Source organism: Podarcis melisellensis (assembly GCF_964234715.1).
Source record: "Podarcis melisellensis genome assembly, chromosome: 5".
Lineage (NCBI taxonomy): Eukaryota > Metazoa > Chordata > Lepidosauria > Squamata > Lacertidae > Podarcis > Podarcis melisellensis.
In genome coordinates, this window is record NC_138537.1 from 86,622,343 (window position 1) to 86,646,352 (window position 24,010).

A 24,010-nucleotide genomic window follows, 5' to 3' on the forward strand; every position below is an offset into this window, starting at 1 on the left:
GTTGGGCAGTCATCTAAGGGGAGAAAGCCTCGATTATCTTATATGCATGAGATAAGACCTATCATTCATGGGAGAGGGGCTGTACACAAGCGGGCACACACGCGCCCCAAATGCACGGCGCGCCAGGTAGTTAAAAACAGCAGCAGCAGCAGCTACAGCAGCTATACCCGGATTTAAAACGGGCTCCGTTTCCGCACATTTAATATGTCCTGCATGCCGAGCTTTAAAAAAAGCTCACTTGCCGCTTGTGGAAACACGGGAGCAAATAGACAGAGAAGCCCTGGATGAGCTGAATGTTGAGAAGTTGCTGTGCGTTGCTCCGAGGCGCCCACTCCCCAACTCAGGGGCGCTTGGCGGTGGATCGGGCCCTCAGCGGAGACTTGGCGCTGCCCTCCGCTTCCTGGTCCGTCTTTCTCCCCACCACCCCTCCCGGTGCCCGGATCCTCCGTCTCTTCTCTCCCCCCCCCTTGCCCCTGTGGTCACGTTGGAGGATGAGGAGGGGTTGGCGTGAATTTTTTTTTTTTTTTGAGAGAGAGCTTCTGGTACAATATGGAGCACCATGGGCTGCAATTTCACACTCCACGGCACATTTCCCCTAAAGCTACTTTCTTCTTTCCCAGCCAAGACCCCCTCATTTCCCTCCTCTCCCCCCCCCACCCCTTTCTCTTTTGTGACTCCTGGGTGGGTTCCATGTCTGGGGGACTTGACGGATACAGTCAGGCTAGGCTTAGCGTGGGCACCTTGGCACCGGGCAGAGGGAGAAATGAATGGACAGGGTGGAGGGAGAGGCAGGCGCGGGAAGGGGGAGGCGAGTCTTGCGGGCCTCCTGCTGCTCCGGCTGTTGTTGGCTCTTCCCCCACCCTCCAGCCTTTCTTTCTTCCCCCCTTTGCTACATTTGTTTGCCCTCAAAGCTAAGAAGCCCACGTGCGCCGCTCTTTATTCGGCAACCGACACTTTAACCTCTCCTCTTTACAACGGAGCGTTGGCCACAAAACCCAGACAAGCCGGAGACCTTTTTACAGCCTCGGCTGGGAAGAAGGGGGAGGCCAGCTCAGGAGTGTGTGTGTTTTCTGCAGCGGGGCTGGCCAGCTCAGGGTTTAAGCTCAGAGTTTAAACTCAAGGGTTAAACCCAGCAACTAACGCCCACCCAGCCCCTCCAAACAAGGCGGAAAAGGTGCACCCATGCGCGAGTGCGTCCTTCCTTGCTTGCTTGCTGCAGGCAAAGTCCTTTGCAGTTGCATGCATCAGAAAAGCAGGTGGGCGTCCGGAGAGGAGCTGCAAATATGGGGAAGCAAGCGAGCCCCTTGTGTGGGGAAGTGGGGTGAGGAGAGAGGAGGCTTGCTTTTGGTAAACAACCGCTTGGCGAGGCTTTGGGCGCAGACGGACAAGCTCTCCAACCCCCCTGCAGCCCGCAAATGCAAAGCGGCTGTAATTTGGTGGCCTCGCCCCTCTCGCCTAGAAAATGCCCATCTCCATTCCTTTATTTGGTGAAGGCGAAAACGGCTGGGAATGCAGCGGGCAAGCTGGGCAGGAGAGGTTACCTGGTTCTCCTAGACAGCCTTAGATCTTAAGGCGCTTGAGGGGGGTCTGGTTCTGTCCTGGCTTCCCTCTCAGAAACAGGCTTTCTCGGGGATTCCCGCCCCCACCCCCGCCAGAGATATTTTTGTCTTCTCTAATTTCTCCATAAAACTCCCGATGAGTGAATTAGGCGCTTATTAAAGTCTCCTTTTAATCAGCAGTAATGGGAGATTTCCTCCCCCCCCCCCAGCTCCGTCCTCTCCCTCCCTCTCTCCGTCCAAGGTTGGCTTGCCTTGGGGCCTTTTGCAAATGTTAGGATTTACAGTGATCACAGACAAAAACATTTATATAACCCCCTAACTATAATGCACCCATAAAAACGGGGACATAGGTGGAAACTGCTGCGGCTCAGCGAAAACCCTGGCGCTTGCCCATTAAGTCCCTGGAAAGGGTAATTCCAGTAGAGGCAGGGCCAAAGTGAAATGATGAGAGGCTGCAATTCACAAAGCCCTACAGGAGAGGATTAGAAGGGGGAGCACTATATTCCTATCACCTCAAATCCATGAAAAAGGGGGAGCACTTCTCCCTCCCACCAAACAAACAACAATTCAGTTCCTAGAAGGCCGAGAGGGCAAGGAGTTTATCTGTAGACTCTCTAGATAATGAGAAAGTAGAATATTCCCATTTTCTTTTTCTTTCTATATACATATATATATTCTATATATATATATTCTATATTATATATATCCATGTTACGGCCATTGTTTCCATGTTACTGGCCAGTTCCCGCATGGAATTATTTCTATCGATAGAATAAAGGCACCTGCGATGTTGTTATTAATTTTCTGGTGTTCTTTCCATGACTGTGACATTATTTTTTAAGTGTTATTGCCGATGTATATTATCTGAATAACTTACGAATACTTCAAACGGCGCATCGTTACTTTTAGCAATTTCTGTTTGCTGAATAAAGGCGCTTTCTCTCCCGGGAAACAAAACGATGGTGAGACAAAGTTAACCTCCACACGACAATTTATGTGTGGACACCATTATGCCACCCAGAATTTGGAAATGTGGCCCTCTCCTCATTCCTTGGTAACCAGGAGGATAGCGATTTAATGCTGAGTTTGTCTGGAGGGAGAAGGGAGATAAAAAACCCCAAAAGGGGCACCGGCTCGCTCCCCGTCTCTGACCCTAAACCTTTCAGGTGGTGAGTCAGCGTCAGCCAGGGCCTTGGGAGGGCGAATACCAGGGAAAGTTTCTTCCTTTGCAAGAGAACAGTTTCCATCTTTTTCCTGTAAGGGGGTGGAAAGGGATGTTGTTGTCCCCTTCTTTCCCTCACCGTTTAATACTTCTTTGTAAAATCTGAAAGCAGGTAATCCTCAAATCTGAAGTCTAATTAAAAAGTGTGTCGGTCCAAGTCACTCGACTTTGGCAGGAATTGCTAATGGTGTGTGTGTGCGTGCGTGTGCGTGCGTACGCAGGGATCGGGAGGAATCGGGAGGAGGAAGGGTGAGGGGAATTATTGAACGAGAGTCCCCGAAAGGGACAAATTAAGGGGAGGGGGAGGGGGAAAGGGAGAGGAGAACGAGGCGAGCGAACGAACGAACAGGGGAAAAAACCACATACACAAACCCAAAGACCTCTCTGTGCAATTAAACAAATGCAAGATTTTAAAGTTATCTGAGACCATAGTCCAATAAAAGTGTAGCCGCTTCGGGAAGCTTTTGGCTGGAGGAGCAGATCTAAATCCAAGATCAAAATTAATAAAAGCAATAATTGAAATGGTGTAAAAAGAAAGGGGGAAGGAGAGGAGAAACTGAACATTTAAGGACAACATTAAATCGGGCATATGAGAATTGTGAACGGCTCCAGAGCTGAGCAGCCAAACCTTCTTAGAGAGAAAGAGCTCCTTTCCTTGTTCCGAACAAACACCCCCCAAAGACCCCAGCCCAAAGCGATGCGAAGGGAGCCCCAGGTGAGCAGGAGGGAGGAAAGGGAGCCTTGCGGGACGCAGGGAAGGGAGGAGACACTCGGGTTCCTCCGCTCCACGTTCAGCCGGCACCGGCTGGGAAAAGGATGGGCTCGTGGGGGAGGTCCATGCTGAAACGAAGGGGCCAGAGAGGCAGGAGCAAAAGGGGCTCCCCAGTCTTTGAACTGCGGCCTGGCCGGGGCTCTCCAGCATCGCCTCTCTCCCCGGCCCACCCAAGCTGCCTCCCCGATTTCTCCGACCCCGAGGTTTGCAAAGACGCCTCTCCCTAACCCACCCCTCACCGCTGGCCAGTCTTTCCTCTGCGTGGGATCCTGACCTAATGGAGTTCGCTGCAGCCCTTTCCACGCGGCGGCGGCGAAGTTCAGGATTTCCTCTCTGCAAACTTTTCTCAATATAGCCGCCCTTGGATGCTGCTGAGGTGGTTAGTTAATTTTGGACACACTTTTCCCTTAGAGAGAGAAAGAGAGAGAATAAACCTCCAACGATTTCTCTCTGCCCAACACCCCAACAAACTTCGGCATAGGTCTCCAACTTTTCAGAAGATCGCGCGTCTTTTTCTGCTCAGAAGCAGCTCGTGGCACCTGCACTAATCCTTCGCGTACATTTTCAGGTAAGACGGCGGTAGTTCGTGGGGAGGAAGCGGAGAAAAGTCCCGAACGGATTATAATTTCAGGAGTCCTGGCGCTGCTCTAACTTTCAGGGCATAATCCAGTCAAAATGTGCGTGTATTTCACAGGCGGAGGGATGGGTGGAGGGGGACCGAGGGGCCCACGACAGCTCACCTTTTGCCCGACCAGGCAAAAGCCCCAACCGACAAGAAAGGCTGCAACAGCCTTTCGCGATAGGCCAAGCCATCCTTTTGAATATATTAGTTAATAAAACGGATTAGCAGAGCTCCGGGGCGCCTGCCTGCCTGCCCTCTTCGCGCGCGCGTGTGTCTCTGTGTAGGGTTCAGAAAAGGACAAAGGAGAGGAATTTTAATATATACACATATATAATAAATATATATAGCAATATATGTAGGAGTTTTCTTCTGGGCCTAGGTGATAATGGTAACACTGCGCTAAAGCTCGAGGGGAACCAGCAGAGCAATCACGGCTTTGAGGGTTGGAAATCTCGTTTACCCCACTTCTAAAATGGGCAGGATTTTTAAAAGGGGAGAGGACAGAGACTCCAGTTCAAGAGCTCCAGCAAAGTCTGCTTTCCACACCGTGGAATCGCGTTCCTTCTTGCCTCTGCTGTCTCCGCATAGGGGACGGCGGACACCCCCCGCCACACAAACACTGCAGGACCGGGAAGGCCCCGCAAACCCACCGGGGCTGGCGTTTTTACGCGAAGGCTTACGCGGCACTTCGCTCGTCCCCAAACCCGGGGGAAGAAGCAGAGTTTCTGTTCGGTTAATTTCACTGCGCTCTGCAGCTCCCCCCCCATACAAAAAAATATTCCATTTTTCATCCCTAAAGGAGCCGGAGTGGGGGGGGGGGAGTTCCCCAGACGTCAGTCTTTGCCTCCTTGCCATGCTTTCTAGGGCAAATTGCAGGGAGTTTGGAGAGGTGGGGAACGGCGCGGTGGGCTGGGTTGGGGGTTAAAGCGAGGAAGAAGAGAACTAGCAAGCTGCAAAGGTTGCTGTTGCGATTTGCTTTTTTGGGGGGGGGGGGCTCTGATTTAGCAAAGCTACCCAAGCCAGAGTCCTCGCCCGGCTGCTTTCTAAAAGGGACCAGCGGGGCGACAGGAGGGATTTCTGTCTCTCTCTCTCTTCCTAGCTCTCAGTCCTCGTTCGTGAGAAACAAAGCAAAGCCTAGGAAAACGGATGGTGCTCTAGCTGCGGGAAAGGGAGAGGAAGGACGGCGGAAAGGCCTAAGAGGGACCTACCGGGCCGGCTCGGTTGGTGGAGGAAGCCTCTCCCCGGAAGAAGGGTAGGTATTAGGGGTGGGTGGGGTGAGAGGGGGATCCAGAGGGCGGGCGGGCAGTCGGGGACCACCTGACCGCCCCTTCTCTAAAGTCTGCGACCCCTCTTGGGAGAAGGTCTCACTAAAATCCGTGGGAGGGGGGCGGTCGGCCTTGAGAAGGACGGAATCCCTGCCTTCGGGTGGAATAGAGAATGCCATTTCCAAAGTGTGTGTGTGTAAGGGGAATACACGTGTTTGCACGCGCGCGCACCTCGAGATTGCCTAGATGTGCACCTTGGACGCCATTGTTTTAGGCCAATTTGTTAGGGTTCCTCCGCCACCTCCCCTCCCTGCGTGGTACTTGGCCCATCAATTAAGCCGATATTCGGATTTAGGCAGATTTTTGTGTGTGCAACCAGTACGGAATTGCATGGCTTCGCAGACTGATCCCGAACGGAAGTTCCCATCCCCTTCCGTGGGCTTTACTTCCGAGCAAGTGTGCAAATTCATTACTGTGATTAATTCTGCCACTCTTTTTTAAAAGGCAGCTCCACTGTGTAGTGTGGATGGGTGTCGAGGCCTCACAACCCACCCGCTACAGGCTGGTTCAAACCCTAAAAGTGGCATACGAAAACAGCGGGCTTAGGAGCTAGTGGAACATTAGAACCAACGTGGTTGTTTAGGAATTTGGGAAGAGGGAGTTATGGCCAATAATAGGATACGAAGTGGCCTCTCTGGATAAACCGGAAGGAAGAGGGAGGGTAGGAGAGAGAGATAGAATCCCAGTTTGCACCAGTGTTTCCCAGTTTCACACCGCTGTTGTTGCTTGTTGCTTTGACTCTGCCACAGAACTGCCTCATATTGTGTTTAATTTTGCAACTGTCTGGCGGAGAAGTTGTGGCAGGCTCTGATTCTGCAAGTTTGAACTTCAGGAAGGAGTAAGAACGGGGGCCGGGGGGGGAGAGAGAGAGAGATAGGAGGAGATTTCGAGCAGCCTGATCCCATTAGCTCCGTCCTTGGGTTGCAAATTTATACGGTCTAGGAGGTGAACAGATGGACTATCAATTTAATTCCATCTTCAACACCATCAGAGATTGATTTTCTACTCGCTTTTAATTTTGCTATAATTAATTAGATCATTACAACTGTTTTCTATTGATCTTCCTATTTAAACCTCAGATGCAAAGGGACTTGGGCAGATCTTTTAGAGACACAGAAGGGAAATGGAACAGAGGGGACTTCGAACGGGGGGAGGGAAGGGAGAAGAGGGATTTTCTACCGAGAATCATTGCGTGGGAGACTGGAAAATTGGCTCGGCCTTCTCTCCTATGTGGCAGGTGTGAAACACACGATTAATACACAACAGTACACTTAACGCGTATTAAGTGTTGGATGTGTTCCTGACTTTATTTGATCAGTGATCATGCATCTTCAGGCCTGCATCGAACCAGAAAAGTTCATTCATTTTGAGGTTCCCCTACAAATCGCCTCCTTCGCAAACTCACATGCCATCAGTTATAGATTCCCTAACGCATATTGCACGTTTTAATTGGATGCATTTCATCTTCCTTATATTGCCGGGTATGTTTACAGAATCTCTCTCTAAAGAAGTGCTTCCTAGATTTAGAGAAACTTCGTTAGAATAACTAGCGAAAATAGACCTTTTTCTTTTAAAAGACTCCTGGTTTGTTTTCTTTTAAAAGTCTCAGTTGGTTTGGTTCTGTTGAGTCCAGCAAGGACTTCAATGGCCCAGCAGCAGAAACTCCTGCCCCCCCACCTCACTCATAATTAGTCAATAAGTCTTGAAGCCTCTCTGGGCCAGCGATTGCTGGACCAGGAGCCCAGATTGTGAGCCCAGGCAGGGATCAGACTGAAGCAACATTTGGAGATCGGTTTGTGAACCCTCAACCATCCCCAAGGCACAGAAAGCTCTTCAAAGATTTAATCCGGGTGTACACGTGGCAGCTATAGGGTGAGCTCCTCAGTTTCCAAAGCTCTACTCACTTAGCCCCCATCGCCACCCCCACTCTTAAGGGGACGCCCTGCGCTCCCCGGACAGCTAGATCCACAACGGAGGGGTCGAAAGTACCTGCGCGGGACATTAACAGGAGGAGAGCTCCATAAATTAGTTTGTAGTTTGCTGTTTGGCAGACCCCGCGCACAGGCGAGGCGACCACAGTTTGGCCTCAAATCCAAAACCTTCGACACTGGCTTAAATTTCCCCATTTGACACCAAAACTTTATCCCTTCCTTTCAAACGGAGCGCACGCCAATTTCAGCTGGGAGGGAAGTCGTGACAAGCACCAGGAGGTTAATTGGAGAAGAGCGGCGCCACAGGGAACCAACCAGGGAAGCGGAAGTTTCCAAAGGACCATTTCATTGGGCAAAAGTCCTGATTGCACTCGGGGCCGCCGAAGGGAAGGCTCCGCAGTACCAGATTTCAGACGCGGCTCGCCGCACACCTGTAGGCTCCCTGGAGCCAAGCAAGTCTCTCTATATCTGATGGGGGGGGGGATTTTCCGTCACCTGCTGCTGACACCAGGGTGCTGGTGGGGGAAGATCTCTGCCTTCCTGCCTGCCTGCCTTGTGAATATTCAGCGGGGCCCAGGGGCCCTAGCCAACCGCCTCCCCCCCTTCCTTTACCTGCTCTCCCGCCGGAGCTGTGAGCCATGCCTGCCTTGCCTAATGGTGCGTCTCCCTGCCTGGGCCGCTTGGCTCAGCCCAGCAGATCGGCCGCGGCCTTTTCGCGTTCGCTGCTCCTCTGCCGAGCGCTTCGCTGGGCCGTCTTGCCGGCTACCCCCCCAACCCCACAGCCCCACTTTGGAGATCTGGGAGCAACCACCCAAAGCTAAACGGTTTAGATAACGAGAGAACGAGAAAGGGAGGGAAGGAGAGGAAGAACGAAAGAGAGGGGGGAGGGAGAGGGGCTCCTTTACTCACCCCCCCTTCCCGGGGAATTAAAAAAAAATAAAAATAAAACCCTGGAAGAAGGAGAAGCCGCTCCACAGATCCTCAGCCAGCTTAAAAAAAAGGAGGGGAGAAAAATTGCCAGCACAAGCACGCTTTGTCTCGCGTTCTTAAGATGACAAGAGGCGCTCCTCCCCGCTAGCCCTCGGGCCCGGTCGCAAGTGGAGAGGGGCGAGGGCATGTACAGAGTGCCTGAGACCCCAAGAGGGTCGTTGCTGAAGCTTGGCGATGGGAACCTCACTTCCCTACCCACCCTATTATTATTATTATTATTATTATTATTATTATTATTATTATTATTATTATTATTATTAAAACAAAAAAAATCCTTCCAGTAACACCTTAAAGACCAACTAAGTCAGTTCTTGGTATGAGCTTTCGTGTGCATGCACACTTCTTCAGATACACTCTGAAGAAGTACAGTATCTGAAGAAGTGTGCATGCACACGAAAGCTCATACCAAGAACTGACTTAGTTGGTCTTTAAGGTGCTACTGGAAGGAATTTTGTTTTGTTTTGACTATGGCAGACCAACACGGCTACCTATCTGTAACTATTATTATTATTATTATTATTATTATTATTATTATTATTACCCTGGCTTCCATCACATATAAACTGGCTTCCATCACATATAAAAACATAATAAAACATTACAAACTTCCCGATACAGGGCTGCCTTCAAAGACCGTCTGGCTAACAGTCATCACCTTTGGATAGCTTCACCAGATATCCCTTAGGATCATTGGGGAGGAGTGGGGGGATGGGGACAACCCAACACAAACCCAACCTTGGGTAATCAAGGGGCCTGCTACCTGCAGGATGGTGGCGAGAGAGCGCGCTTCTGGCCGAGGATCGCTGCCAAAATCCCTCGCAAGTCGAAGAGTGGTGTGGCCCAGCTCCAGAGAGTAAGATGCCAACTCATTTTGTCGGCAGCGGAGAGGGCGGGGGCCTGCTGCCATTATTTAAAGATCTCAAGAACCACTTTAAGGAAGGTATGGGGTGTGTGGACACGGCAGCTAGAGCCTTGCCCTGACTCGCCTATAGACCCATTGCTCTCAATGATCAGTCTGAAGAGCGGGCAACCACAGCCATCTAAGCTCTCCTCCCTCACCTAAAATGCCAAGATAAATCTAGGTCGGATTCAGACGAGATCTTGAACTCGGGTTCCCCACCCCCGTCGGCAGGGGTGCCAACTTGAATAAAATATGGGGGGGCAGGTAAGCCCCTCTCAGCATAATCGATCACATGAGGCAGCGCACGCACACTATTTGAATGGCAATGCCCATCAACTTGGGGCGGAGGAGGAGCGGGGACCCCCCCCCAAGATTTTAGGGGGGCTGCGGAAGACCCCCTCCTATGTACTTCGGAATCTCGCTAAGGAGAGTGTGTGGCCCATGGGCGTAGCCAAGGGAGGGGCAGCTGCCCCCTCCTCAATCAATAAAAATCCATAAATATACATAGCTAGCTGAGGTTCTGCATTCCTCCTCCCCAACAAAAGGCCTGCCCCGGCTGACAAAAAGCCTGGCTACGCCCATGGCGTGGCCCCCTTCGAGCCCCTGAGATCCTCCCTCCTTGCGGTCTCTTGGCCGGTCAGCTTGTTTGTTGGACAAATCCTGTCTCTTCCTTCCGCAGTTCAGGATTGGGAGAGCAGGCGCGGCGCGGCGGCGGCAGCAGATGCGCCTGGGAGCCCATTCTTCCTCGCTTTTCCCCGCTCCGCCTCCCCGCCCCCCATTGATTGAAAGTCTCTCAACTCCAACAAGGTACCCTAGGAAAAATGAACCATTCGCTCATCGATTCTTCATTAAAATTACATTTCTGCATTTGCTAAATTGGTTTTAAAATGCTTCCCCTGTTATTATGGTCTTGTCAAAACCGACGCCGGGCTGGACAAACAGTGTTTTAAAAGCCGGGGGGGGGGGTTCTTCCCGGAACTATGAGGAGCTCCTGGGACAGAGGGGTGGGGGTGGAGGCCAGGTGGCCAATTTTGGGGGGGGGCGCGCAAGGAGGTGGGGGGAAAAAGAGGTCGAAAAGACACCTCCAGTGCAACCATCCACCAACAAGCCAAGTTGGGGGGGGTGTGATTTGCATCGAGTGGGGAGACGGGACGCAAACGCGGAATATAGCCGAACCGCTTTGTTAATAATTGTAGGAATGTCCGTTTGTTGAGTGACCCATCGCCAAAGGAACTTTCAAACAAGCGCAGGCATGAGCTTGCCTCCTGACAGTGGTGATCTTCTCCCCTGGTTCCCTCCCCCCCCCCTTCCGAGTCTGTGGGCGCATCTCTGCCAGGGAGAGGATTGGCAATATATACACCCCCTCCTCCCCAAGTAAGGTCCTTGGAGTCCACAGCTAAGCGCCCAAGCCCACCTCGGAGCACACACACCCTCCCGCCACTGCAGCGTGTTCCCCTCCCCATCTGCCACTCTCACTGGCGTTTTATATGTGGGGAGAAAGAACCCTGGCAGGGACAATTGGGTGGGTGGGTGGGTGGGTGGGGGTAGCGCTGCCTCTCGAAGCTGCTGTCTCTGGCGAAGAGCAGAGGAGCAGAAACGTCTTCCTGATGTGTTTATCCCCTAATCAGTTCATTAGTTATAAACAACATGACATTAGAAGTTAGGAAGCATTTGATATTAATTTTTATTTAACTAGTTGATGTTTAATCCGTCACGCCAGGCTGCCTAGGAGTTAGAGGGAGAGAGGGAGAGAGAGGGAGGGAGAACTGCCTGACACCAGCCAGTTAGACTTAGAACTTCATATGCCACCGTCGTGGTCTGGGGGGGGGGGCGCAAAGAAAAAGGAGCGGGTCGAAGGAAAGAGGAAGGGGGAGGAGAAAGGGCGCAGAGGGAAACAGAAAGAAAGAGGCAAGGGAGAAAGGAAGGCTAGAAACTGAAATAGAGGACACCCCCCCAAAAAAAATAAAGACTGAAAGAGGAAGAGGAGAAGCAGATGACGTGTAGGGCACCACCACGATGGGATTCGTGGAAAGAGGTTGGGGAGGCTTTGCGTCCCATCCTAAGAAGGACAACCTCTCCAACTTCTGCGCCACCCTACAGCCTATGCAGTCTTACTCTGAAGTGGCGAGGAAATACCCCCGCAACCCAGTTAAACCAAGCGGGGCTCGCTTAGGATCGACCTGCGCGGTTCTGAACCCGATCCACAACTCGATTCATTTCAGCCGTCTTGGTTTTCAGCAGGATTTCTCGAGCTCCGACCTCGGTCTGCGCAACTCTGTTGTGGATCGGTCCCTTTGGAGAACTGGGATTCTCCCAGAAAGCCAAGGTCGGGGGAGCCCTGCGCGGCTTGGGTGGCTGCTTTGCCAAGCTCACTGAGCAGCGCAAACGCAGCGCCATCCCTCGTTCAGAGTCGCCGCTTGGAATTAACCCTGCGCGGGCTGCAGGAGCAAAGCACCTCGAAAGAGGTGGGTTCTTTTGCTGCCTCACACCCCGCTCCTTCTGCGTTTCAGGCAGTGCCTGCTCCGGATCCTATAAGCACCAGGTAGTGCGCAGCCCTTCATTGCCAAGCAGGCAGTGACCAAAAAATTGCCTTGCCCGGGATCAGCCGGAGAAATAAAGTCAAGCAGGCAAAGGAGCGCCCCTGCTTCGGGAGATGGAATAAAAAGCGTCTGGCGTCGGGTGTGAGCGCGGGAGAAAGCATCAAACTTCCTGGAGACTTCCAAGGGAGCCAATACTACTCTTCATTATACAAATAGAAACTAACCCCGCTCCCACCCCTCATACACACGACACTCCTGTAATTTCAACTGCAACGACGAAGTAGAAAATTACTCCTCTTAATTGAAATGTTCAAACTTTTAAAAACATATGGATAAGATAGATATAGACGCAGAATGTCCTTTTGGGTTGGTTTCCTGCGCGTTTTTGCACAGACGCATCTCTCCGGGGACCTCTTGCGATGCATCTCTCCCCGCCCCCCTCTGCTCAACATAAAAACATCGGCGATCTCTTTGAAATATATATCTGCTATTAATCACTCGCCCCATCTATCTGCAGTGTAAAGGAAATAGCTCACATTCCCAAGAAAATTGCCCGTTGTGCCTCGGTTAATAGTTAACTCCGGAGGAGAAAAGTTCCCAGGAACGCGAGAATAAGGGGGGGGGGGCGGGGAATGAAAAGGTGAGCAGGCAGCATCACTCCTTTAAAAAAAGGGGGGGTTGATCCGCCAGAGACACCCCCGTCTTTTTCCTCTTTCTGGGAGGAATCCGGGTCGATTTCCAACTTGTAACCCACAACTCCCCAAAAGGGGATTATTGCGCGGGGTGTGGTTGGACGGGGGTACTGTCCCACGGGCTAATGCCGGGAGGTAAACGTGGAGAGGGGTGAACTGAAGTCGGAGCAACAAGCCTGCTAGCCCGATCCGCAAACCCTTTAGGCCGGAGTGGAAAGGAGGCGCCTGGGGTCCGCGCGCGCGGGCCAGCCTCAGGCAGACAACCCAATAACGGGCCAGGACCGGGAGTACTTGGGCTACTAGCCCCCTTTGTTGGAGGGGAGGGAGGCCTGGAGCGCTCCCCCGAGGCGGATTAGAGAACCTCCTGGAGGAGTCAGGATTAGTTTAGAACCGCTTTTCTCGCCATCTCAGTGAAAAACCGGATCATCAAGGGTGGGACTAACAGGCGGAGTGGAATGGTTGTGAGTGGTCACATTCAGGCTCGCTCTTTAGCGTGGTTAGAGTAGCACTCGGAGAGGGTGGTGTAGATATTGCCGAGGGATGGAAGGTTTGAAACGCACTGGGAAATCGGGCTACAGTATACTTAAATTGTCTCACACGCCTGCGCACCGGCGCGCCTGCCCGCGTTTTGCACCCCCAGAGGCTCTCCGCCTGGAGCCCGCCTTCTCGGTTCAGTGGGGAGGTACTGGGCGAGAGGGTCTTTTCCGCGGTGGCGCCCTGTCTCCCAAAATCTCCTTTTCCGCGCATTTGATTTCCCCGTGCTTAATATATATATATAAATCCGTTGAATTCGGGTTTGAGTGAGCTGTCTGAGTGCTTTTTAGCGCCGCTTTATAATTATCTTATACTTATCCTGTCGCATTTGCTGTTTTCAAAATTTTTTGGTCGGTTTTTGAGAGCGTTTTGCTGAAATGAAAACTCTGAACAAGAGCCAGCGCAGAGCTAATAAAGTTAAGCAAAAAAGCAAATATAATGATGCATCCCACCCGCTAGTCAAGATCCGGTCTCGGGACCAGGCGGGGAAGGAAGAGCTCAAGGATCCTGCACTGCAGGGGGTTGGACTAGGATCCTCAGGATCCCTTCCAATTTCACAATTCTATGGTGATGATCTGGTTCCCGCACATTTGAGAACTGCGTCAATTTCCCGCGCTCCCTGATCTTCCTTCTTCCCTTCCTGAGCTGCCGCGATCTAAACGTGTGTTCAGAAGTGGCGCTCAAGACCCGGGCTTAGCTGCAATTTTGTGCACGTGTGAACCCCACCTGGGCGCGCGCGGGAGCCTATCCGCCACAACACTGACTACACATAGTAGCCGATGTTGGTTCGCCAACCCCCCAGCTCACCTGTCCGCCACCCAGAGTCGCTCCACAACTTTCTCCTCTGGCTTGGAGAGCGAGGAAGGAGCGCTTTCTCGGCCAGTCGTCGGGAGACGGGGCAAGCACAGCTAGCCCCATCCTTTACCCGTTTATTGGGGAGTAAGACCCCTACCCCGTTTTTGGGGACTTGCCCCCAGGCCAAGCGTGCAGAGGGCTGTAGTCTCAAGCCCGATTCTTAATCCGCGGGAGTGGAAAAAGGAAAGCCGGTTTTCTTTAGAGAGTTTATTAAAGTGTTTATATTTACCAAATGAAACAGGGGAGCAAGCAAGCAAGACAAGAGTTGCATCCTGAGCAACTTGAATTCAAAGCCCGCCTTTTAAGGTGCCTGCCTCGATTCCCCGACTGGCGGGAGCTCTCTGGATACCAGAGTCGGAGAGAGCCGTGGGTCCAGTTGACCGGAAACGGAGGGCGAGAGAGAGAGAGAGAGAGAGAGAGAGAGAGAGAGAGAGAGAGAGAGAGAGAGAGAGAGAGAGAGAGAGAAGGGGCTTGCCTGACAGCAAGCAGGAAGATGACGACGGCAACTTAACAAACATTAACCAAACTTTTTTTAAAGCGCAAGTCTGTAACCAGGAATGAGAAAACCAGAGGGCTCGTGGGTTGCCAAAAGGGAGAGAGATAAAGGCTTCGGTTCCATTTCCCGTTCTTGTTTCTTTCTTCGCGTCGCCAGCGGGACTTGAAAATCACAATTATTCTTGTTCTTCCACAGAATTTATAGTGTGAACAAGACAAGAGCGCTTCACGGTCCTTACGAGAACCTTGCGCGACAGGTCACTGGCAACGGCAGATTTTAAGAGGGGTCGGTGGGCTGAAAACCAGCTGACCCTCAAGGGAGACCCTTAACTTGGCTAGGAAGGCTCTGGAGGGACTGAGCTGTGGTGGGTGACAAATCGGAGCTGCCTCCCCTCTCCCCGGGAAAGGGGCTCCCGTTCTGGCAGCCGCCTTTCTTACTGCCTTCCTGCACAACGCAGGCGGTTTCCCCCAAATAAATTCTCTCTACTGGAGAGAAATGCTCAGTCAAATTAAAAGACCATCCCAGGCAATCGGCATTGAAAAGGATTTATGCGCCTTGCATTCCTGAACATGTCTCCTCCTTAATAGTAAATCCCACCGAGTCCAACGGGACTTAACTCACTTGGGACTGCAGTCTTAATCTGCCAATGATTACCGTAATTCTCGGCACCCTTACTTTGGAGTAAATCTAACTGAACCTTATTGGAACTCAGTAAACCTGTGGCGTTGTCAAAACTATTATTTTTATTTTTATTATTTGTATGACACCCTATGTCCGCAAGTCTCAGGGAGGTTACAACATAAAAACACAACATAAAAACACAAAACACATAATAAAGACAACCTCCCCCCCAACAATGCTCTTCTCAGATTAACATACCCAATCAAACACGTTTTATGTGATTGTATCTTTATTGATATGCTATTTCTTGGGGGGCGTGGCTCACTCAAGGTGATTCACAATATCATAAAAGCACCACAAGTTTGTGTGTGTGTGTTTGTGTGTGTGTGTGTATGCACACACAAAAAACCAAATCTGAAAAAGGCAGCAACAGTAGCAATCATTTAAAAGACCAATTGGACAAGAAAAAGCTGTGGTTAGGAAAAGGCGCGTTTTAATTTAATACTTTAAAAGGTGGTGTATTTTTTTAAACTATTCGAAAAGCTGCAACATAGCGGTCATCTGCGCCCCGGAAAGCGGAGCGCTCCATAGGGCCCACCACGAAAAAGGACCTGACTCTTGCCAGTTGCAGTCTCAATGCCCGGACAGGTTGTAAACGTGGAGTCCTTGAATTCAAATTCAAACTTATCCGTCTCAATTTTAGATTTAACATTTAACTCAAATCCAACTCTTCTCTAGGTTTTCAACATTCTGAACTTCTAAAAAAAAGGACAGAGCACCTCAGGATGGCAGCAAAGCTGTGTAAAAGTGAAGGCGGCTTAGAACAGTTCTGGGTGTGTATTGGGAATGGAATTGTTGTGTTAGCACCACTGTGACTTCCCTAAATATGTGGACTTATGGCCCACAGTGTTCAGCAGGAGCCGGAGAACTGAGAATCGTTGGCCTCTATCCGTTTATTCGATTGGCATCGAGCTGCTTCTGTCATATATACCTGCTGCGCGCACAAGCGTTTACACCGTTCCCTCTTGAAAATAACTCTAATATCAATTCCAACAAGAACCGCACTCTCTGCCCCTGTTCCCTCTCCCATTTCAGAGTCCACAGTGCGGAATAGACTCCTTCCCTTCCCTTCAAGCGGACCCTCAATATGTGGGGAATAAATATTAGCCTATGAGAGACCTTGAGGTTTGCTTAGGGGTAGCAGGAACGCGCTGAGAAGAAGCCTTCAGGAGAAACTCTAAAGAACTTTAAACTCGACTATTCAAAACTTCAGCCTCCAGATGGATATTATCCTGGGTCTGTGGCCAAGCAATTCCCTCACCCTCGCGTGGTGACACTGGCTCTGGGTGCTTCCACAAAACGTGGGTGCCCATCACCCGGACTGAAGCCCCTCTGCTCAGGTGCCAAAGCTTCTCCCACGATCTGCTCGCGTGGTCCCCGAGGTGCCGCAGGGTCCGTGCGTGATTTTTCCACGCACCATCACAGTCTCTCAGAGCTGTGTTTCCTATCAGCCAGGCAGGTCTCCTACTTCTTCCGCTTTGCCCTTTCGCTCCTTTCCGGGACTGAGGTGGTTCTCCCCTCGCATAGGGAGGGGGCTTCCTAGTCGTCGAAATGGGCAGGGGTCGTATTACTACTTCCACCACTGCCATCGTAGGAGTCTCCTGCTAGTGGTCGAGGTCCCTGTGGCCCCCACCTACGGACGTAGCTAGATTTTTTGGGGGGCAGGCTTTATGTTGGAGGGCAGAACTGAGTTATCTGCGACGCAATTGGTCAGTTAGTTAAGTACAGTGGTACCTCGGGTTACAGACGTTTCAGGTTACAGACGCTTCAGATTACAGACTCCGCTAACCCAGAAATAGTACCTCGGGTTTAGAACTTTGCTTCAGGATGAGAACCGAAATCGTGCTCCGGCGGCCCGGCAGCAGCTGGAGGCCCCATTAGCTAAAGTGGTGCTTCAGGTTAAGAACAGTTTCAGGTTAAGAACGGACCTCCGGAACGAATTAAGTACATAACCCGAGGTACCACTGTATTTTTATTTACCTACTTGATTGGGGGTCAGCTGCCCTCTGCACCCCCTGGCTACGCCCGTGCCCCCACCCACTAAAATGTTTTTTTTGGGGGGCTGCCCCCAAGTTCATTCAAATGGTGTGCGTGGGCCGTGTTTTGTGAACAGTTACGCGGGGCGTAATTACCTGTCCTCCCCAATATTTTATTCAGGTTGGCACCTTTTGTTGCATGGGCAGAGCTGGTCTTATTATTACTTTTATTATAATTTTCCCATCACCACTTCGTATGTTTAGATATCGCCCAGCCCTTTCAGACGTCCTGCTTAGGCTCAGAAAAGATACTTCCTTCTTCCTTCGGGGTTCTGACCTGCGGAGGTTGCGGGGACAGAAGCCACCTCCCTCCTAGCAGCTCTTATCTTTTCCCTGCTGGGCTCCTGCGTCTCATTCTCTTCTCCCATAGGGCCACTTCAGCCTGAAAGCAGATCTCGCAGAGACGAAGCGCCGTCGGGTTGCTTTCCCTAGAGCCAGTGAGGAGGCGACAGGCGAACCCCCATCCCTCCCTCCACTTCTCGTTCACTTTCTGTCTGGATGTGAGAACAGGAAACGCACCAGGGATTTCGCCCCCCCCAACCGCCCAGGCGAGATCTGCCCCCGGGACACGATCCAGAATGCCCGTACTCACTCTGCGCCCCAAATCTCTCTTCCAAGGAGATAGCGCCTGCCCTTTTTCTCCCTTCTCCTCCTGGGCTCCTGCTGGCAGCCGGGCACGAAAGTTTAGTTCCCCTTCATTTCTAAACGGAGAATTGCTGGGGGTTCATTTGCTCTTATTTATCCTCGCAAATGCTTCCCCTTTCAATCCCAGATCCGGACGCGGCGGCCAGCATTACGCACCAGCGGGAGGAAATTATTTTGTACACACTCAAATGGCATGATCTTCCTTCTTGCTTTTTTTATATAGTTCAGGGCCTGGCCTTGAGAACGCGTACCTCTCTAACCCTGGCCTAAATTAAAGGGTTGATCTGCTTTTCGACTGGTTCCTAGCCCAACATAAAGGGACAGGGGATGGTTCTCCCTGAAAGTCTCTCTCTCTCTGTGTCTTCTGGTGGCTTTCCTGGGTTAAAGTAGATCAGGCCGAAATCCATCTGAAAGTCCAGCGACTCCTGCCCTCGAAATCCGTGCGGGATCAGAACTGTTGCTGCTTCCGCCAGGATTATAAAAGACCCTTCTGTTTCCTGGCAAAGGCAGGAGAGGCCAGCTGCAGTTTTAGTGCAGTCTGAAAATCTTCAAGATATTATTTGAAGCAGGTGCCCACCTTGGAAGAACTGCTAAAGTTTGACAGAAAAAAGAAATATTGAGTGACTTCAGTACTCTCGTTGAAACTTATGGACCTAAATTAGCAAAGTTCATTCATTTCAATGGGTCTACTCTGAGTAAAATTTAGGTGACTGCCACCCATTGTGTGCATAAATATTGATTCTGCTTCTCCGCCGCTCTCTTCGCTGCTGTTGTCGTGAGATTATTTTGGTCGGGTCAAAATCCGCTTCCTCACCCCCCCCCCCAGCCCAGCCCCACATGATGACGATGACTCGGGGGCTGGCAACAGGATGTTTTGGCAACCGAGCTCCCCGCCCCTCTTAACAATTTCTTGCGGGAGTCTGTCTCTCACGAAGTTCAACAGGACTTTCCCCCGAATAAGTGCGCAGACTTTGTGCGCAAGGACGCAGCGGATCCGTTCGGTCGATTTGCAAGCGAGGAAACTGAGTCCTCGAGGACAGGAGGCGCGGAGACTCGCATCCTTCCTCCTCCGAGAGAGGAGAGCTGGAAGGAGCTGTCTGGCCGGCGGGCGGCTCGCCAAAGTCCGGCTCAAACCTTTGCGGGCAAGGGAGGATCAGTTGTGGAATCCAGGCCGGGGAGCTGGAGAGGAGGAGGGGGTGGTGGAGGAAGCCTAAACCGCTTCCGGATCCTTTTAAACTCTCCGAGCCAGCTGAAAAGCGCCAGGCGCGCCCAGGGAACCTAACCACGCGCCCCTCCTGGAATAGAAAAGTGAATGTTCCAGGGCTGTGGGAGGAGAATTCTTGGAGGCTAAAGTTCGCCCTATTTCTTGGAAGAATCGGAGCGGGCGGCGGGCTCCCCTTCTCCAACTCTCCAGTCCCGAAAAACGCCCGCACTCATATTATTATTATTATTATTATTATTATTATTATTATTATTATTACCACGCCGGTACGTTTGTGTAAGAGATGGGTTACCCATTCCTCCTTCCAACCCATTCTGAAAACGCCAGGAACCTCTTTCTCTAAGAAAATGTGAGGAAAGGGCCTGGAAAACAGCCTCGGTCCCAGCCCCCGTTTCCTTCCTTTTTGCGTGTGCAACAAATGGGGGGTGGTCCGACTTCGCTTCTGTGGCCAAAACTGGCTGCACGCTCAGTAAAGCCTCGGACAATCCTGTAATCTCAGAGACTGACTCTATAGCAGAAAAGGGGATTAGAAACAATCCGTGCCAAAGTCCCCCTTCTTATTGCAACGCCTGGACGTGCTGCAGACGCTTGTCAACCTGCAAACGGCGATATCCCCCGTACATTTAGGCCTCTGGCTGAACATAGGAAGCAAAGGCGTTAAGAGAGCCAAGATCAGGTCCGATTTTAGGCTTGTATACTCGGAAGTGCGTCCCCAGCGGGTAGGTGTTAGCCCAATGCCTTTAAGATCAGGCGGTTGGGATTCCACGCCCTATGTCTTCATTCAGGTTTGGTACCTGCCTGAAAAGCAGAGACACACACAAACATCACACGATCGCCTGCTTGCATACTAGTCAGCCTCTATTTAGCAGCTGTTCTGGGGAGCCGTGCATTGCTCCTCCATCCACCCTAATGTGCCCTCTGGTGAGCAGAGGTGAACCATCCCCTCGCATGCTTCTTTTGCGTGGAAACCGCCGTGCGCCGTCGTTTCTTGCTCGGCTTTCCCCTGGTGGAAGTTGCACCTCGGCCCACCTTCTTTTCAGGCTTTCCTGACCTTTCACCGACCAAAACTGACTCTAGTTCCCAAGCGAACGGGCCACAACCAACCCAAAATGACTCTTTGCTGTCCGACAGACTGAAGCAGTTCGGGCAGGTACCTTCAGACTCCTTGGGAAGGCCCTGTCTTCCCACTCTCTGTCTGTACCTTCCCGATCGACCCTCTTTCCCGTCTAATCCCCATCGCTTCCCTCTCTGACCTGCCTTGTCTTTTCAGACGTTAGCACAGCGCCTAGTGGTTTGGCGCACAACAACTTGGAGTCAACCATTCCCCAGCCCCGGCCGCTTCGCCTAAAGTTGGTTGCAAATCCAGAAGGACTTTCTCATCGCAGCCCCAGAGACCTCCCGCCCGTTTCCTTTTGAGGACTGTTTCCTTCACAGCCAAGTATTAATTTGGCGGCCCCACGTCGATTCTCCGAAGGCTCCGAGCCTAAGGGCCGCTTGCGAGGAAGTTAAGTCTTACTGCACCCAGGAAACACTTTGCTTCCGAGTCAGCGAGCTTAGCGCGCGGTTGCAAAAGGATGAAGGCCGGGCGAGGTTTCGCTTGACACCCTGTGCGCGTGGATTCGTGTTGGCCTCGTTCGGTCGCGGTGCGGGCGAGGGAAATAAAAATAAAAAGCGATTGAGTCCCCACTCCTCCCACCCCAGTGCTTTGTCAACCTGGATGCAAACCGGTTTATGCTTCGGATGAGTTGGACATAACTCGAGGTCAATTCGCAGCCAAGCTTGAAGCGCTACTAGTCAGCCGGTTTGGCTTCGCCCGCAGTGTGGTCAGTGGTGGTCTGAAAGGCACAGCGGCGAGCCTTCCCCCCCCAAAAAAAATCAGGGGTGTTAAATAGGCAGAGGAAGGCAGTCTAGAGAGAAGTCCCAGTTCGCTTCACCTGGGGCAGATTTGTGTTGCTGAATGGGTCCCCCCCGCTACCCAACTGGTCGCCCCCCCCCACTCCCGCGTCAGATAGGTATTTTTAAGAATTCGGAGGCGTGTGAACGTTTCCCATCCTATGGCGGCACCCTCTAAAACCCGTGGCTTTTAAATAAGTTCAAGGGAGGGGGGAAAGTTACGGCTTAATCTGCGCCCCCCGTTTCCTTTTTGTTTCAAATGTCCAAACTGAAGCTCCAGAGGCGATTCCGATCCAATAACAGTCTTAGCGCTCGGGATTTACTTCCAGGGGTAAGATGTGTGAGCTCTATTAATAATCATAAAAATCCTGCTAACCCTCTTTTTAAAATTAATAACTCTGTAATTATAATAATTTTATGTGCTTTTTTTATAAGAAGAGGTTAATGTTGTCACAGTGTGGGGACAGGAAGGGGGAAGTCAAGCGCGATACCGCTGCTTAAACTGACACCTTCCTATTTTATTAGGAGACATTATTATTATTAGACATCTGCAGGTAGAGAATTAAAATTAAAATCGCTTTCAACAATTCAATACACTTTTTATCAGCCATCTATCTGAAAATCAGGAACATTCATCATCGGAGGCATTCTCCCTGAAAACAAGAACCCATTCAAATTTTATACAAATTATCATATTTATCATAGTCTGAAAATCTGGAGTAACGTCTCCACAAACTGTCTGCCAACTCCCTGGGGAACTGAATCGCACTTCGGAGCAGCTAAAAGAGATTCTCTCTCTGTCTCTTCCACCCTCCTCCTCTCTCCCTTAACCCCTTTCCTGATTCCTGATACAGAAACGGAAGATGAAGATGAAGAAGAGGAGGACACGGAAATAATAGTATGGAAAAAATAGATTTCTCTCTCCCTCCGCGCCCCCCCCCGTCACACATATACACAAAGAGGCAGCCACACTTCGCAAGATAAGTAGGTTTCCTCTGACGCAAAGGTTATAGGCGGTCAGGCTGGTACGCTGCATGCCTGAATTGGAGGCGCTAAGTCCCAGCTTATTGTTTTCGGAACCATTTCCCAGGTGCCAACGTAGCTTACTTTCAAGTAACCGTTTAGTGCTGGCCAATATGCTCCCCCTCTACGCCCATGCGCAGTAGTCAATCCTGGGAACTGAGGGCAAAGTCCTCTCCCATCTTTGGGCGACTTGGAATGGGAAGGTACAACACCCGTAGATCTGCAACAAATTATACAGTTTTCACATCCCAGCATTTTCTGCGAGGAATCGAGGGGATAAAAGAAGCCTGCTTGCCACATATTTGCAGGCTCTCTCCGCGGCCCCTACTCCCCCTGCAACAAGGGGATCATCCATTGAAAGTGAAGCTGGACAATGGATGGTGTTGCTAAGTTATTATCCCCCGTGTGTGTGTGTGAATAACAGTTGAGCAGACTGGATTTTTGGAGAGAGTTTAAGAATAGCATACACCGACCAGGCAAGTCCCTCTTTCGAAGGAAGGGACGGTAGAATTGCACATCACATAATTGCCTTAGTTTTCCACTTTGGAATGACTTGACAGTCAATCCAGAATACGCACATCCCCTTTCCCATCCCATGGCTCTTATGTAGGGCGACAGACATGTAGCTAGACCGTGCTCATCTGCGCTGGAAGGGTTCTCTGTAGCTATCCCCATAGCCGAGGCGTCCCGGGACCTCAGTTTGCTACTCCGACTTTGATTGGCAGTGCTTGGGAGAGCGCCAAGTGGGCTACTTTGAACCCACCCACTTAGCCACAAAGGGGCACCAAATGCAGTGAATCTTAGAGGCAGCGACACCAACCCGCGTCAATGGCAGGACAACTGGAGTCCATACGTTGCCTACTCCCGGTGAAACATACACGCGCTGCAGGCTCCTTCGAGAGCTTCCCTGATGAGCATCGCAGCCAACCAACGCGTGTGGGTCCAGAAAGGAAACTCCACGGTTCCATCACGCAGTGTAGGGAAAATGTGAACGTGTGAACTGGACTATGTACCCGTGCAAACGCGAGCTCATTAAGATGCGCGCAATTCGCGTCTGCTTTCTTCTTGGGCACACGCCAGCATCGGACCTCTGCGCATCCATTTTTCAGGATCACACTTCCAAGAGCCTGACGGAGGAAGAAGGCTCGCTGACTTCTCTGACTTAATTCGTACAAAGCACAAAACACACACCATTCTCTAGTCTTGCCAGCGTTCGGCTGGAACCCAATTTTCGCCTCTCCTGAAGGAGGATTCTGCGCAGGTTCAAAGCCGGCATCTGTTACTAAAGCAACAGAAGCTGATAGACAGTGAGTGATCTGACTTAATAGCCTTTCCCATCCTCTCCCCACAACATGGCCCCCTCCCTGTTGGAATCAGGTTTCTCCTCCCCTCCAGGCCCATCTCCTTTAGCCCCCCAAGTCACCCCAGGACGGGAAACTGTCCTTTTTTTAAAAAAAAATCCAAGTGAACGAGGAGAACATGCAGAAAACAGCAGTGTGTAGGGTTGTCTCTTGCAACTTACGCATCCTCTCTAGGCCAAGGGAAAAGGAAATGAGTGGGGCTGCTGATGGAAACCTTCCTGAAGCTTCCCAATCACCTCTTTATCTCCACCGTAGGCGGCAACTCCTATGTGCTGAGGTCCTTGCCCCCCCAAAATATTGAGGGGATCTGCCGCCCCAAAATTGACGGGCATTTTCATTCAAATAGCATGTGCGTTGCATCTTGTGATCGATTATGAGGGGCTGGGCGTGACCTACCGCCCCAATATTTTATTCAAGTTGACCCCCCTGATCCCCACAATTTCACGTTACCTTGGGGGCACCTGCGGGTTGTGCGCCTTCCCTCCACGTCACTGCGATGAGAGGCGCGCGTCCCTCTCTACGATGGAGCAAGGAGGGGATTTTTAACATAATTTCTTTCCTTTTCTCTTTTAACAAAGAGTCTCTGGACCTGTTCAGCAGGAATCCTCATATTGCGGCCTTTTTACACCGGAAAGGCGAGAGAGATCTGCGGAACTCCCTGCGCATTGATGCACTGCTTTCACGCCGCTTTGGAAAGCAATTCCGCTCTC

At 51.3% G+C, this 24,010-nt stretch overlaps 1 long non-coding RNA gene across 1 annotated transcript; it reads left to right on the plus strand.

Moving 5' to 3' along the window:
* The first annotated feature begins 3,324 nt into the window (after positions 1–3,324).
* LOC309371294 lies at positions 3,325–24,010 on the plus strand. Its single transcript, XR_014169022.1, has 3 exons — positions 3,325–4,121; positions 5,275–5,427; positions 23,879–24,010. It is a non-coding gene; the product is annotated as an uncharacterized lncRNA (long non-coding RNA).